The 12,389-nt window shown below is 47.0% G+C and overlaps 1 protein-coding gene across 1 annotated transcript in view; it reads right to left on the bottom strand.

The window, feature by feature from the left end:
- The window catches only part of CTTNBP2NL (CTTNBP2 N-terminal like), a 77,817-nt gene extending 66,120 nt beyond the window's left edge, over positions 1-11,697 (bottom strand). Inside the window, exon 1 of the mRNA XM_040423875.1 lies at positions 11,542-11,697. The gene's annotated coding sequence lies outside the window, so the exon portion shown is untranslated. The remainder of the gene's footprint in view (positions 1-11,541) is intronic.
- Between the last annotated feature and the right edge of the window lie 692 nt (positions 11,698-12,389).

The raw sequence follows: 12,389 nt of genomic DNA, 5'->3' as shown, positions 1-12,389 counted from the left end.
CGACTAAGCCGGGTGTCAATTAGACTGCATAGAGGCGGGGTTAGGGCAGGGGAGTTACATCCTGGAGTGAGGGAAGGGCTACCCCCTTGACTTCTACCGTGACTTGTGGAGCTGGAGAAGAGTACTTTATAAGGCGATTTTTTCATGCATATACATGACAGAAAAGCGGGACAAGACTGTATGGTAACACAATGAGGATGATCTATAAGGTACTTTTGATAGTTTATTAAGTGAAATCCAGGTGAAAAGTTCGCTTTAAGCTACTGGAGAGCAGGCCTTACAGTGCTAAGACATTATTCTGTAGTACTGAGGAAATACTAAACTGCTACCAGTACTCAATGCTACCTGATACTTCACATTGACATGTAAGGGATTGCAGTACGGCCCAGGCAAGTTATATTTTTAATTATGCTGATAAACCTGAAGTGAATGTCTTGGCATGCATGATTTTCATGACCTATCCTCTTAGGATTTTGTGTTATGTGAAATCGAACGCTGCCGACGATACCTAAGAATTGAGAAGACCTGTTGAGGAGAGGCTCTGAAGACCACGTAGGTTACAGAGAGCGTCATGCCTCCTGTAGACAGTACTTATCACCTTGGCAGGAGAAGTGTTTAGCGACTCTACACTTGCCATGGACGTGTCTTTAGTCCAACTCACACCCAGTAAACTTAATAGAAATATTCTCAATGGGAGAGGACAGTTCTAAATAATTTCAAGGGATTTTATGTGAATAAGGCGATAAGAAGGGGTCAGCAGGGGCACTCCGACGGTCTGCAGCCACACAGCAAGCGGCACTGCGTGTTCGGATACCTTTCTACCATAGGCAGCATTATGCTCAGTAGGACTTATCACACGTTTAAAATGACATTTTTTTAAAACCTGGCAGCAATGTAACCCGCTCTCCAGTGATGAGATGCCCCATTCATTCTCCATACACATAATGGAAATTTCAGCCCTAGGACTCTGGGTCAGTGAGGAATGTAAGGAAAATAAACAGGCAGAGCTGCATTCATGACTAAATATCGTCCTGCTTCATACGGATTCAATCAGATGTCCAGAACTGCCTGGAAATCAGCTGCAGAAGGGGTCCTTTATAAAGGACAATGGTTACATTAGCACTAGCAATCATTTATGTGCAAGTACCAACCTTATGCTGGCTGTACAACCCAACATCCTGATTTCAGGGGTACATCATCTAATGTCTATGGAGACCGCCCTAATTTTAAGCATTCAGTTGTCTGGGTCAGCTTTTGAAACAATGGAGGTGCAGATCTTAAATGAATACCCTAGGGAACAAAAAATAAAATAAAAAATAGGATACTTTTAAAGCGGTTGTTTATTTTTTACTATTGATGACCTATCCCCGACACCTCCCTGATCAACTGTTTGAAAAGACTGCAGCGCTTGTACGAGCACTGCCTTCTCTGCGCAGCAATTGCAGTGGTGAGCAGTGTACTTACAAGTATGGAGGCCCCATTCACGTCTATGAGACGGGTCCATCTTTTCAAGTGAATAGGACAGAGCCGTCCCATAGAATGAATGGGGATGCCCTAGTTGTAGTCACACTGTTCACCAGCAATTGCTCCGGAGAGCAGGTAAACAATACAGAGAAGGCAATGCTCATACAAGCGCTGCATTCTCTTCAAGCAGCTGATCGGCGGGGGTGCCGAGAGTCGGACCCACACCGATCTGATATAGATGACCTGTCATGGGAATAGGTAATCAATAATAAAAAGCGGACAACAAGGGCTCATTCACACAACTGTATCAGTTTTTTGGGGTTCGCAAATTGCAGATGCGACAGACATGGACACAAGCCGCGTGCGTTCTGAATTTTGCGGATCGGATCATCTTGTGTAGAAATGTCTATTCTTGTCCGAGAATAGCACATGTTCTATCTTTTTTGCAGGGCCACGGACAGAAGCATAGATGTGGACATCACACGGTGTGCTGTCCGCATCTTTTACAACCCCCATGAAATGAACAGGTCTGCATCCGGGTGCATTTACACTGCGTTGACAGGCTTTTTTTTCCATGCGGTAATTGACCTGCCGTGTAGATTTAGAAATCCACAGAAAGCCAATTGTTTTGCAGTTTTTGTGTGCAGATTTCTTCCTTTTTGCTGCGGATTTTCTGCATTGCAAACTGAAAGTACCACACGTGGTTTTTGGTGTGGAGTTGAGGTGGAATTTCTGTTTTGAAATCTGCACTTTATCTGGAACGAGCGTTCGTACATTCACGATAATCGGCCCTGCCATTACACAGGCAATTAGGAGAAAAGAACCACTTGTGTCTGATAATTGCCTGATCGTGAGCAGAGATGAGAACTGCATTTACATGCAGCAATCACCTCCTCTGTGTGGGGACAAGTGATCACTACTGCGATCACTTCTCCCTATACCAATTCATTGTTTCTGGGCAGCAGATCCCTGTGAACACAGAATGATCTGCAGCCCAGAAAATACGTTGTTGGTGTTCACATCGAGGGCGCTTTCATTTCATATACTTTTACGACCGTTTCTCATTCATCTACTAATCGGTGGCACCTTTACACAGGGCAATAAACAGAAATAAGCGTTCCTAGGAATACTCCTACCTGATAACTGCCCTAATCGTCTGATTGTAAACAGGGACTTTTAAAGTTGCCCATACAACTTTAACAGCTGTCAGGCCGGTCCTACCGAAAACAGCAAGTTTGAAAGTCAGCCTATATGGCAATCTGTGGTACCGAGAATGAGAACAGCTATCTAAGGTCAAGTTCACATCACTGATCAGAAGAACAGAAACATAATCCTTTATTTCGAGCCTCGGTTATGATCAGTTTGTGTCGGTTCCGTCAGAGATCAGTTATTTCTGAAAGGAGAAAGTCCTGTATGCAGTACTTTTTCTCCCGTCAAAAATAACACAAACTGATGCATATCACAAGTGATGCTCAAAGGCTGGTTTCACATTAGAGTTTAGATCTCTCTATATTCCGGCACTGCTGGAAGCTAAATCATAGTCGTCCTTTAACTATAATTGCGAATGATGGAGATCCAGCCACAATCGGACGAAAACCGTTGCATGCAAGCCTAACAGATCCATTTTTTTTATGATCCATCAGAAGAACAGAAAACTAAACGGTGATGTGAACTCAGCCATATCCCCACCTAATATTGAGAGGGAACAAGGATCTACTCAGATAAAATTCATTTAAAAAAAGTGGTATCCTCTCGCCGCCCCCCCCCCCCCAAATAATAAAGGGGAATCCTCCCCCACTGCCGTATTTATGAAGTCATGTGGATTGCATCCTTGTATAAAAACATCAGTCTATGGATGAAAACATACACTTTAGGCCGCAAACCAGTACATATCTTGTGTTGCTTTCAGGTGGGTAGTGTATATAACTGCATACAGTCTAAGTAATTCTGGCGTGCAACATTTTAACTCATTCCCTTCAAGGAAAATAGAACATAAAACATATGGCGAATGAGATCGATCGGGTTCCTGTATTCTTTTAAGAACCAGTTTGATCACTCCAGGAGCCAACCTACATTGTTTAGTTGCTTCAAAAATAAGAACATCCAAAGACATCAACAACCTAGCTCGGGGCATTTTCCCAGCTTTCTGATTTATACCATTGTTACATCTCAGACCAGAGAGTGTACCCTCTGCGCCACAATCTGACTTGCACTGAGGGGAGTAATGTAAGGGACACTCTGGTTTTCACCTTTTAACCTTGAAAGATGTGGACTTTGCTGCAGGGTTTCCCTCAGGTACTCGGAGACTGGCAACTGTAGAGCAGTGTAAATAGAAATAGGCTGGAGATAGGCAACCAGAAGTCAATCCAAGTAGAGGTAACATCCCAGAAAACAGTCCAGACAAGAATCTGGGAGGTTAAGCAGGAAAGTGGTCAGAAATAAGCCAAAGTCTGGAATCAGAGATGAAGACCAAAACAACATAACAACTGGACCTGAAAAGGAACTACCTGAACCTCCAAGTGGCATCCAACAAGCTGAGGTTGCTTTCAATAGCCACCTGGTCTGCTGTCACCTTCTAGCGCCAAATAGTAGAGCCACAGCAGAAGCCTGGGACAGGAAGAGACTGCACACCTTCATTGCCTAGAAGTGGACTCACCCGTAGAGACACGAATCATGGCACAGTAAGCAACAACTACTGTATACTCATGGCTGTCCGTCTCATATCCTTTGTTATGGTCACTGTTTATATGGCACCAACATATTTTTCAGAGCTGACCTGTTAAGACAAGCCATACAGATAAGACCGTTCCCCGTTTACCCCAATCTCTCCCTTCAGAGGACAGTTATGGGGCCGTTTACACACAGTTGACAGCTGTCTAATTTGAGACACTTTGTCAATATTACTCTAATCAAAAAGCTGGTTTTACTACTGTAACCAAAGACCAGGCACAGAGCGGAGAAAGGACATTAAAACCTCAGGGAAAATGAGTCAGAACAGACCTGACTATCATTTAGGGTAATCCTGTAATTAGGATAAATGGGTTTTGTTTTTTTCGTCCCTTAGGCCAGCAATCAATATGTCCTATATGTCTAAATGCAGGATTAAGAAAATACTGAAGAACCTCCAAAGAAAAGATGTGTACCTCTTCCATGTTTTAGACCCCGTCTTGGTTTTTCGCTTTGATATTCTAATGTAAAATAGCGAGAGCCTGAAAGTGGTCTTACAGTATATTACACGACACCCATTTGTATCCGCCGATCACCAGGGTTCCATCAGCCAGACACACAAAACCCCCCCAAAAAAAAAAAAAACATGTTATAGAGAAGGAGAAGCTGAGCAGATTGATATTTTTAGTTAGGGGAAAAGATTCAGTAAAACCTGTAATGTATACATTTATATCTTTGCTTTTTCCACCTCCTGTGAAGAGCTATCGGTACAGGGAGGAGGTGTTATCAGTGACTGACAGCTATCGCACTATACACACAATGCTATCAATGACTGATAACACAGCCACAAAAAATGGGGATTGGATTCGGACCTATTCATTTCAATAGGGCTACAAAATATGCGGGCAGTATACCATGGCGGCATGTACACGGCCGGTATCCGTGTTTTGCAGATCGGCCGTTTGGGGGCCGCACAACACATATGGTCGTGTGCAGGAGGCCAAAATGATGCAGCCATTCTGCAGTTATTAATGACAGTGAAGCCAACAATGAGGAAACACAGTGGGTAGTAACCAGAGGCGGCACCTTGCATATAGGTTTTATGATCGCACATAATACATGGAGGACACTTACACAAATAAGGCTACTTTCACACTTGCGGCAGTGTGATCCGGCGGGCAGTTCCGTCGTCGGAACTGCCCGCCGGATCCGCCGATCTGCCGCTGACTGAAAGCATTTGTGAGACCGATCCGGATGCGGATCCGTCTCACAAATGCATTGCAAGGACGGATCAGTCTCTCCGCTTGTCAGGCGGACAGACGGATCCGTCGTGTATCTTTTTTCACATTTTTACCGGTCTGCGCATGCGCAGGCCGGAAGGACGGATCCGGCATTCCGGTATTTTGAATGCCGGATCCGGCACTAATACATTCCTATGGGAAAAAATGCCGTATCCGGCATTCAGGCATGTCTTTAGTTTTTTTCGCCGGAGATAAAACCGTAGCATGCTACGATTTTATGTTTTGCCTGATCAGTCAAAACGACTGAACTGAGGACATCCTGAACGGATTACTCTCCATTCACAATGCATGGAGATATAACTGATCAGTTCTTTTCTGGTATTGAGCCCCTGTGATGGAACTCTAAGGGCTCTTTCACACCTGCGTTCTTTTCTTCCGGCATAGAGTTCCGTCGTCGGGGCTCTATGCCGGAAGAATCCTGATCAGTTTTATCCTAATGCATTCTGAATGGAGAGAAATCCGTTCAGGATGCATCAGGATGTCTTCATCCGGAACAGAACGTTTTTTGGCCGGAGAAAATACCGCAGCATGCTGCGCTTTTTGCTCCGGCCAAAAATCCGGAACACTTGCCGCAATGCCGGATCCGGAATTAATGCCCGTTGAAAGGCATTGATCCGGATCCGGCCTTAAGCTAAACGTCGTTTCGGCGCATTGCCGGAGCCGACATTTAGCTTTTTCTGAATGGTTACCATGGCTGCCGGGACGCTAAAGTCCTGGCAGCTGTGGTAAAGTGTAGCGGGGAGCAGCACACTTACCGTCCGTGCGGCTCCCGGGGCGCTCCAGAGTGACGTCTGGGCGCCCCAAGCGCATGGATCATGTGTTCGCATTGGACACGTCATCCATGCGCATGGGGCGCTCTGACGTCATTCTGGAGCGCCCCGGGAGCCGCACGGACTGTAAGTATACCGCTCCCCCGCTCCCCGCTCCTACTATGGCAACCAGGACTTTAATAGCGTCCTGGCTGCCATAGTAACACTGAACGCATTTTGAAGACGGTTCCGTCTTCAAATGCTTTCAGTACACTTGCGTTTTTCCGGATCCGGAGTGTAATTCCGGCAAGTGGAGTACATGCCGGATCCGGACAACGCAAGTGTGAAAGAGTCCTAAGCCAGAAAAGAAAAACGCTAGTGTGAAAGTAGCCTAAGGTGACTGAGCACACCGTAGGTATGTCTTATAACCACTGTCCAGACCCAGCAAACTGATGTATAGGAGAGGTCTATGGACATGAGTGATGTGCTCTCCTCAAGCTGGCAGGCGGCCAGATGGCACATGAGGCGTTATATACTGGAAATACTGCTCTGGTGAGAAGACTGGAACGCGCTGTTTTCGAGCTGTCACTCACAGGTATCACCGTCTGGTTCGCCATCCACAGCTCTATAAATAGAGGATGACTCACAATATACTGTTCCCGTTGGTATGAAGCAGAAAATCACCTCCAATGTGTCTGGTTTGACAGCAGGATCCCGACTTTAAATACGTCTTCTAATCTGCATAACAGGTGGGAGTAGTGAACCTACCTACAGCGGTAGAAGAGTTTAGCGCAGCACGCTGCTGAGGAAGCATTCTCAAAGACCTCTATCGCACCTGCAAAGCGTGAGGACAAGGGCACTATATGAACAATGCCAGCTGCTAGGTCTACATCTATGGACTTTGTGAGGGCCCTGATTTTTAGTACATGGCACAGGTACCAAGATTTTGGATCTGCTTAAGGCCTCATGCACACAACCGTTGTGTGTTTTGCAGTCCACAAATCGTGGATGCGCTAAAACACGGATGGCGTCCGTGTGCGTTCCGCAGTTTTTGCGGAACGGCATGGACAGCCTTTAATATAACTGCCTATTCTTTAGAATAGGACAGGTTATAATTTTTTTTGCGGACCACGGAACAGAGCAATGGATGCGGACAGCACATGGAGTGCTGTCCGCATCTTTTGCGCCCCATTGAAGTGAACGGGTCCGCATCCGAGCCGCCAAAACTGCGGCTCGGATGCGGACCAAAACAACGGCCGTGTTCATGAGGCCTAATTATGAGTTAGTTTAAGTAAAACAGACTGGGGCTAGGGTTACATGTTCAGTTTTTTTTTACAATGATTGCAGTTGGTTTTTAGAAGAGAAACAATTAAAAGGGGTTTTCTAGGAGTAGAATATGGATGACCTATCATCAAAATAGGTCATCAGTATCTAATCAGTGGGGGCTGACTTCTGGCACCCCCACCCATCAGCAGGTAGAAGAGGCCGCTCACTCCTGTGTGCTAACCAAGCACCGCATTGTACATTAGCTAGCAGTTCAGCCCAGGCCTATTCACTTGAATGGGACTAAGGCCTCTTTCACACTTGCGTTGTCCGGATCCGGCGTGTACTCCACTTGCCGGAATTACACGCCGGATCCGGAAAAACGCAAGTGTACTGAAAGCATTTGAAGACGGGACCGTCTTCCAAATGCGTTCAGTGTTACTATGGCACCCAGGACGCTATTAAAGTCCTGGTTGCCATAGTAGGAGCGGGGAGCGGGGGAGCAGTATACTTACAGTCCGTGCGGCTCCCGGGGCGCTCCAGAATGACGTCAGAGCGCCCCATGCGCATGGATGACGTGATCCATGTGATCACATGATCCATGCACTTGGGGCGCCCTGACGTCACTCTGAAGCGCCCCGGGAGCCGCACAGACGGTAAGTATGCTGCTCCCCCGCTCCCCACTACACTTTACCATGGCTGCCAGGACTTTAGCGTCCCGGCAGCCATGGTAACCACTCTGAAAAAGCTAAATGTCGGCTCCGGCAATGCGCCGAAACGACGTTTAGCTTAAGGCCGGATCCGGATCAATGCCTTTCAATGGGCATTAATTCCGGATCCGGCCTTGCGGCAAGTGTTCCGGATTTTTGGCCGGAGCAAAAAGCGCAGCATGCTGCGGTATTTTCTCCGGCCAAAAAACGTTCCGTTCCGGAACTGAAGACATCCTGATGCATCCTGAACGGATTTCTCTCCATTCAGAATGCATTAGGATAATCCTGATCAGGATTCTTCCGGCATAGAGCCCCGACGACGGAACTCTATGCCGGAAGACAAGAACGCAAGTGTGAAAGAGCCCTAAGCGGCATAAAGGCCATGTGACTGATGAACGTGATGTCACTGGCCTAAGAAGAGGCTGCAGCCTCTTCAAACAGCTGTTGTCGGAACCCCACAGATCAGATACGGACGATATTGATATGGATTCCTCAAGATAACTCATCATTATCGAACTCCCGGGAAACCCCTACTCCTAGAGGTTCAGCTTTCTCTGCAACTGCCAAACTCTATCATTTTAACAAATTCATTGGAAGAAATTTATCAAAACTGGTGTAAAGTAGAACTGGCTTAGTTGCCCATAGCAACCAATCAGATTCCACCTTTCATTTTCCACAGCTCCTTTGGAAAATAAAAGATGGAATCTGACTGGTTCATACGGCCAACTAAGCCAGTTCTACTTTACACCAGTTTTGATAAGGCTCCTGCATAGTCTCATATTTATAAAAAAAAATTGGCGAGTCCGTTTAAAAAAATAAATAAAATAAAATGCGCTTAGGGTACTTTCACACTTGCGGCAGAGGATTCCGGGAGGCAGTACCGTCGCCAGAAGCAAATCCGGATTCAAACTGATGGCATTTGTCAGACGGATCCGGAGGCGGATCCGTCTGACAAATGCATTGAAATACCGGTGTCATCCGGAAAAACGGATACGGTATTAATTTTTTTCCGCATTTTTAAAGGTCTGCGCATGCACAGACCGGAAAGCCGGATCCGTTTTGCCGGAACACTTAATGCCGGATCCGGCACTAATACACTTCAATGTAAATTAATGCCGGATACAGCATTCCGGCAAGTGATCAGGATTTTTGGCTGGAGATAAAACTGCAGCATGCTGCGGTATTTTCTCCGTCCAAAAAACAGAAGTGGGACTGAACTGATGCATCCTGAACGGATTGCTCTCCATTCAGAATGCATTAGGATAAAACTGATCAGTTCTATTCCGGTATCGAGCCCCGAGGACGGAACTCAATACCGGAAAACAAAAAAGCTAGTGTGAAAGTACCCTTAGAGGTGGCAGCACATCACAGCTACAGGTCCATAACCCTAGTAGCTAAAACAAAAACCAGCAAACACATATTCATGAGGGAAGAAAAAAAAAGACTCAACCCCATGGACCCGGAGTAAATGTGATAATACAGTGCAGCAGGGGGCCCATGTTTACTAAGGGCTTTTCTCTCAGGATGGCGGGCCGAACATTGACTACTGTGTGAACCTGTCACTGACTAGGTGTACCCTAGGTCTAGGACACAACATGGTGCTGTCAGGTGAGAAGAAATCCTGTAGGGCTCCTCTGGTACACGGTGTAACCCTTCAGCTGCAGATACCTTCTCCGGTGATAGATGTACTGTATGGAGCAATCTCACTAAAAATGCAGCCTCTAAGAACAAGCAAAACTACACAGGCGCCCACAAACGCCACACACAGGGCCGCAGACGCCACAGAGGTGCACAAACGGCACGCACGCACACATACATACATACACACACACACACACACAACATCATAAGAGGTAGAAAGATACAGCATTTCTCATGTGTACAAAATGGTAGACACCTATATATATTCTTTGCTCTAATAGAGTATGCCCTGGCATACACATATATAGCCTGCTTAGGAAGTGTCCATAGGTAATACCATATATCCTGGCACACACATATATACCCTGTGCAGGAGGCATCCAGCTCCAGTATCAGCAGTGTAGTGTACACCCTGGCACACACCACATACTATGTACCAGTCCCTGCATCCATCTCCAGTATCAGCAGTGTAATGTACACCCTGGCACACACCACATACTATGTACCAGTCCCTGAACACGAAGCAACCAGCTCCAGTATGTATCAGCAGTGTAGTGTATACCCTGGCACACACCACATACTATGTACCAGTCCCTGCACAGGAGTCATCCAGTTACAGTACCAGAAGTGTAGTGTACACCCTGGCACACACCACATACTATGTACCAGTCCCTGCATCCAGCTCCAGTACCAGCAGTGTAGTGTATACCCTGGCACACACCACATACTATGTACCAGTCCCTGCATCCAGCTCCAGTATCAGCAGTGTAGTGTACACCCTGGCACACACCACATACTATGTACCAGTCCCTGCATCCAGCTCCAGTATCAGCAGTGTAATGTACACCCTGGCACACACCACATACTATGTACCAGTCCCTGAACACGAAGCAACCAGCTCCAGTATGTATCAGCAGTGTAGTGTATACCCTGGCACACACCACATACTATGTACCAGTCCCTGCACAGGAGTCATCCAGTTACAGTACCAGAAGTGTAGTGTACACCCTGGCACACACCACATACTATGTACCAGTCCCTGCATCCAGCTCCAGTATCAGCAGTGTAGTGTATACCCTGGCACACACCACATACTATGTACAAGTCCCTGCATCCAGCTCCAGTACCAGCAGTGTAGTGTACACCCTGGCACACACCACATACTATGTACCAGTCCCTGCCTCTAGCTCCAGTATCAGCAGTGTAGTGTACACCCTGGCACACACCACATACTATGTACCAGTCCCTGCATCCAGTACCAGCAGTGTAGTGTACACCCTGGCACACACCATATACTATGTACCAGTCCCTGCATCCAGCTCCAGTACCAGCAGTGTAGTGTACACCCTGGCACACACCACATACTATGTACCAGTCCCTGCATCCAGTACCAGCAGTGTAGTGTACATCCTGGCACACACCATATACTATGTACCAGTCCCTGCATCCAGCTCCAGTACCAGCAGTGTAGTGGAGTGTAGTGTACACCCTGGCACACACCACATACTATGTACCAGTCCCTGCATCCAGCTCCAGTACCAGCAGTGTAGTGTACACCCTGGCACACACCATATACTATGTACCAGTCCCTGCATCCAGCTCCAGTACCAGCAGTGTAGTGTATACCCTGCACAGGAGGCCCTTGATACCCATCAGTACAGCATCACAGCCACCCCCCGGGTCAGCAGCCCGTAAATCATCACCCCTGGAGCCCCCAGAAGAGAGGTCGTCCAGAGCTGTACTCACACTTCTCCTCCTTTGTTGCAGAGCAGGACGCACCGAGACAGGCTCCAGTCAGGTTTCCTCCCAGCCCCGCACAATCAGGACAAGGCTGTGCTCCGGCCGGGCTCCATGTAAACAGCTCCCGGATTGGCCGCTGTCAGCCGGCTGAAGTGATTGGGCCTCTGACACAGGACTGGGAGAGGCCACATCCATCCCTCTGAGCCGTCCTCTGTCATCCCAAACTGCAGGCAGCTGACGCGGGGAAACAATAGTGCAACTTCCCCATCCCCTCCCTCCCCCCATTACTGTGACTACATCTGTACACTCCGGCCATGACATTAGGGAGGGGGCTACAGGGGATATATAATAGAGAGGGAGGGGGCTACATGGGGTATATGGTATATTATAGAGAGGGAGGGGGATATATTATAGATAGGGAGGGGGCTACATGGGATATATGATATACTGTAGAGATGGAGGGGGATACATGGATGTATGATCATAACATAGAGAGGAAGGGGGTATGTGATATACTGTAGACAATGAGGGGGATACAGGGATATATGATATATTATATTGAGGGAGAGGGATACAGGGATATATTATAGAGGTGGATAGGGATATATGATATATTATGGAGAGGGAGGGGAATACAGGGATATACTATAGAGAGGGAGGGAGATACAGGGATATATTATAAACAGGGCGGGGGATACAGGGATATATGATATACTGTAGAGAAGGAGGCGTAACAGGGATGTATGATCAGATCATATTAAAGAGAGGGAGGGGGATACAGGGATATATGATATACTGTAGAGAAGGAGGGGTAACAGGGATGTATGATCATATTAAAGAGAGGGAGGGGGATA

The sequence above is a fragment of the Bufo bufo genome, chromosome 3, assembly GCF_905171765.1.
Source record: "Bufo bufo chromosome 3, aBufBuf1.1, whole genome shotgun sequence".
Lineage (NCBI taxonomy): Eukaryota > Metazoa > Chordata > Amphibia > Anura > Bufonidae > Bufo > Bufo bufo.
Note: the sequence above shows the minus strand (reverse complement) of the source record. Positions and strands in the feature narration are given on the sequence as shown.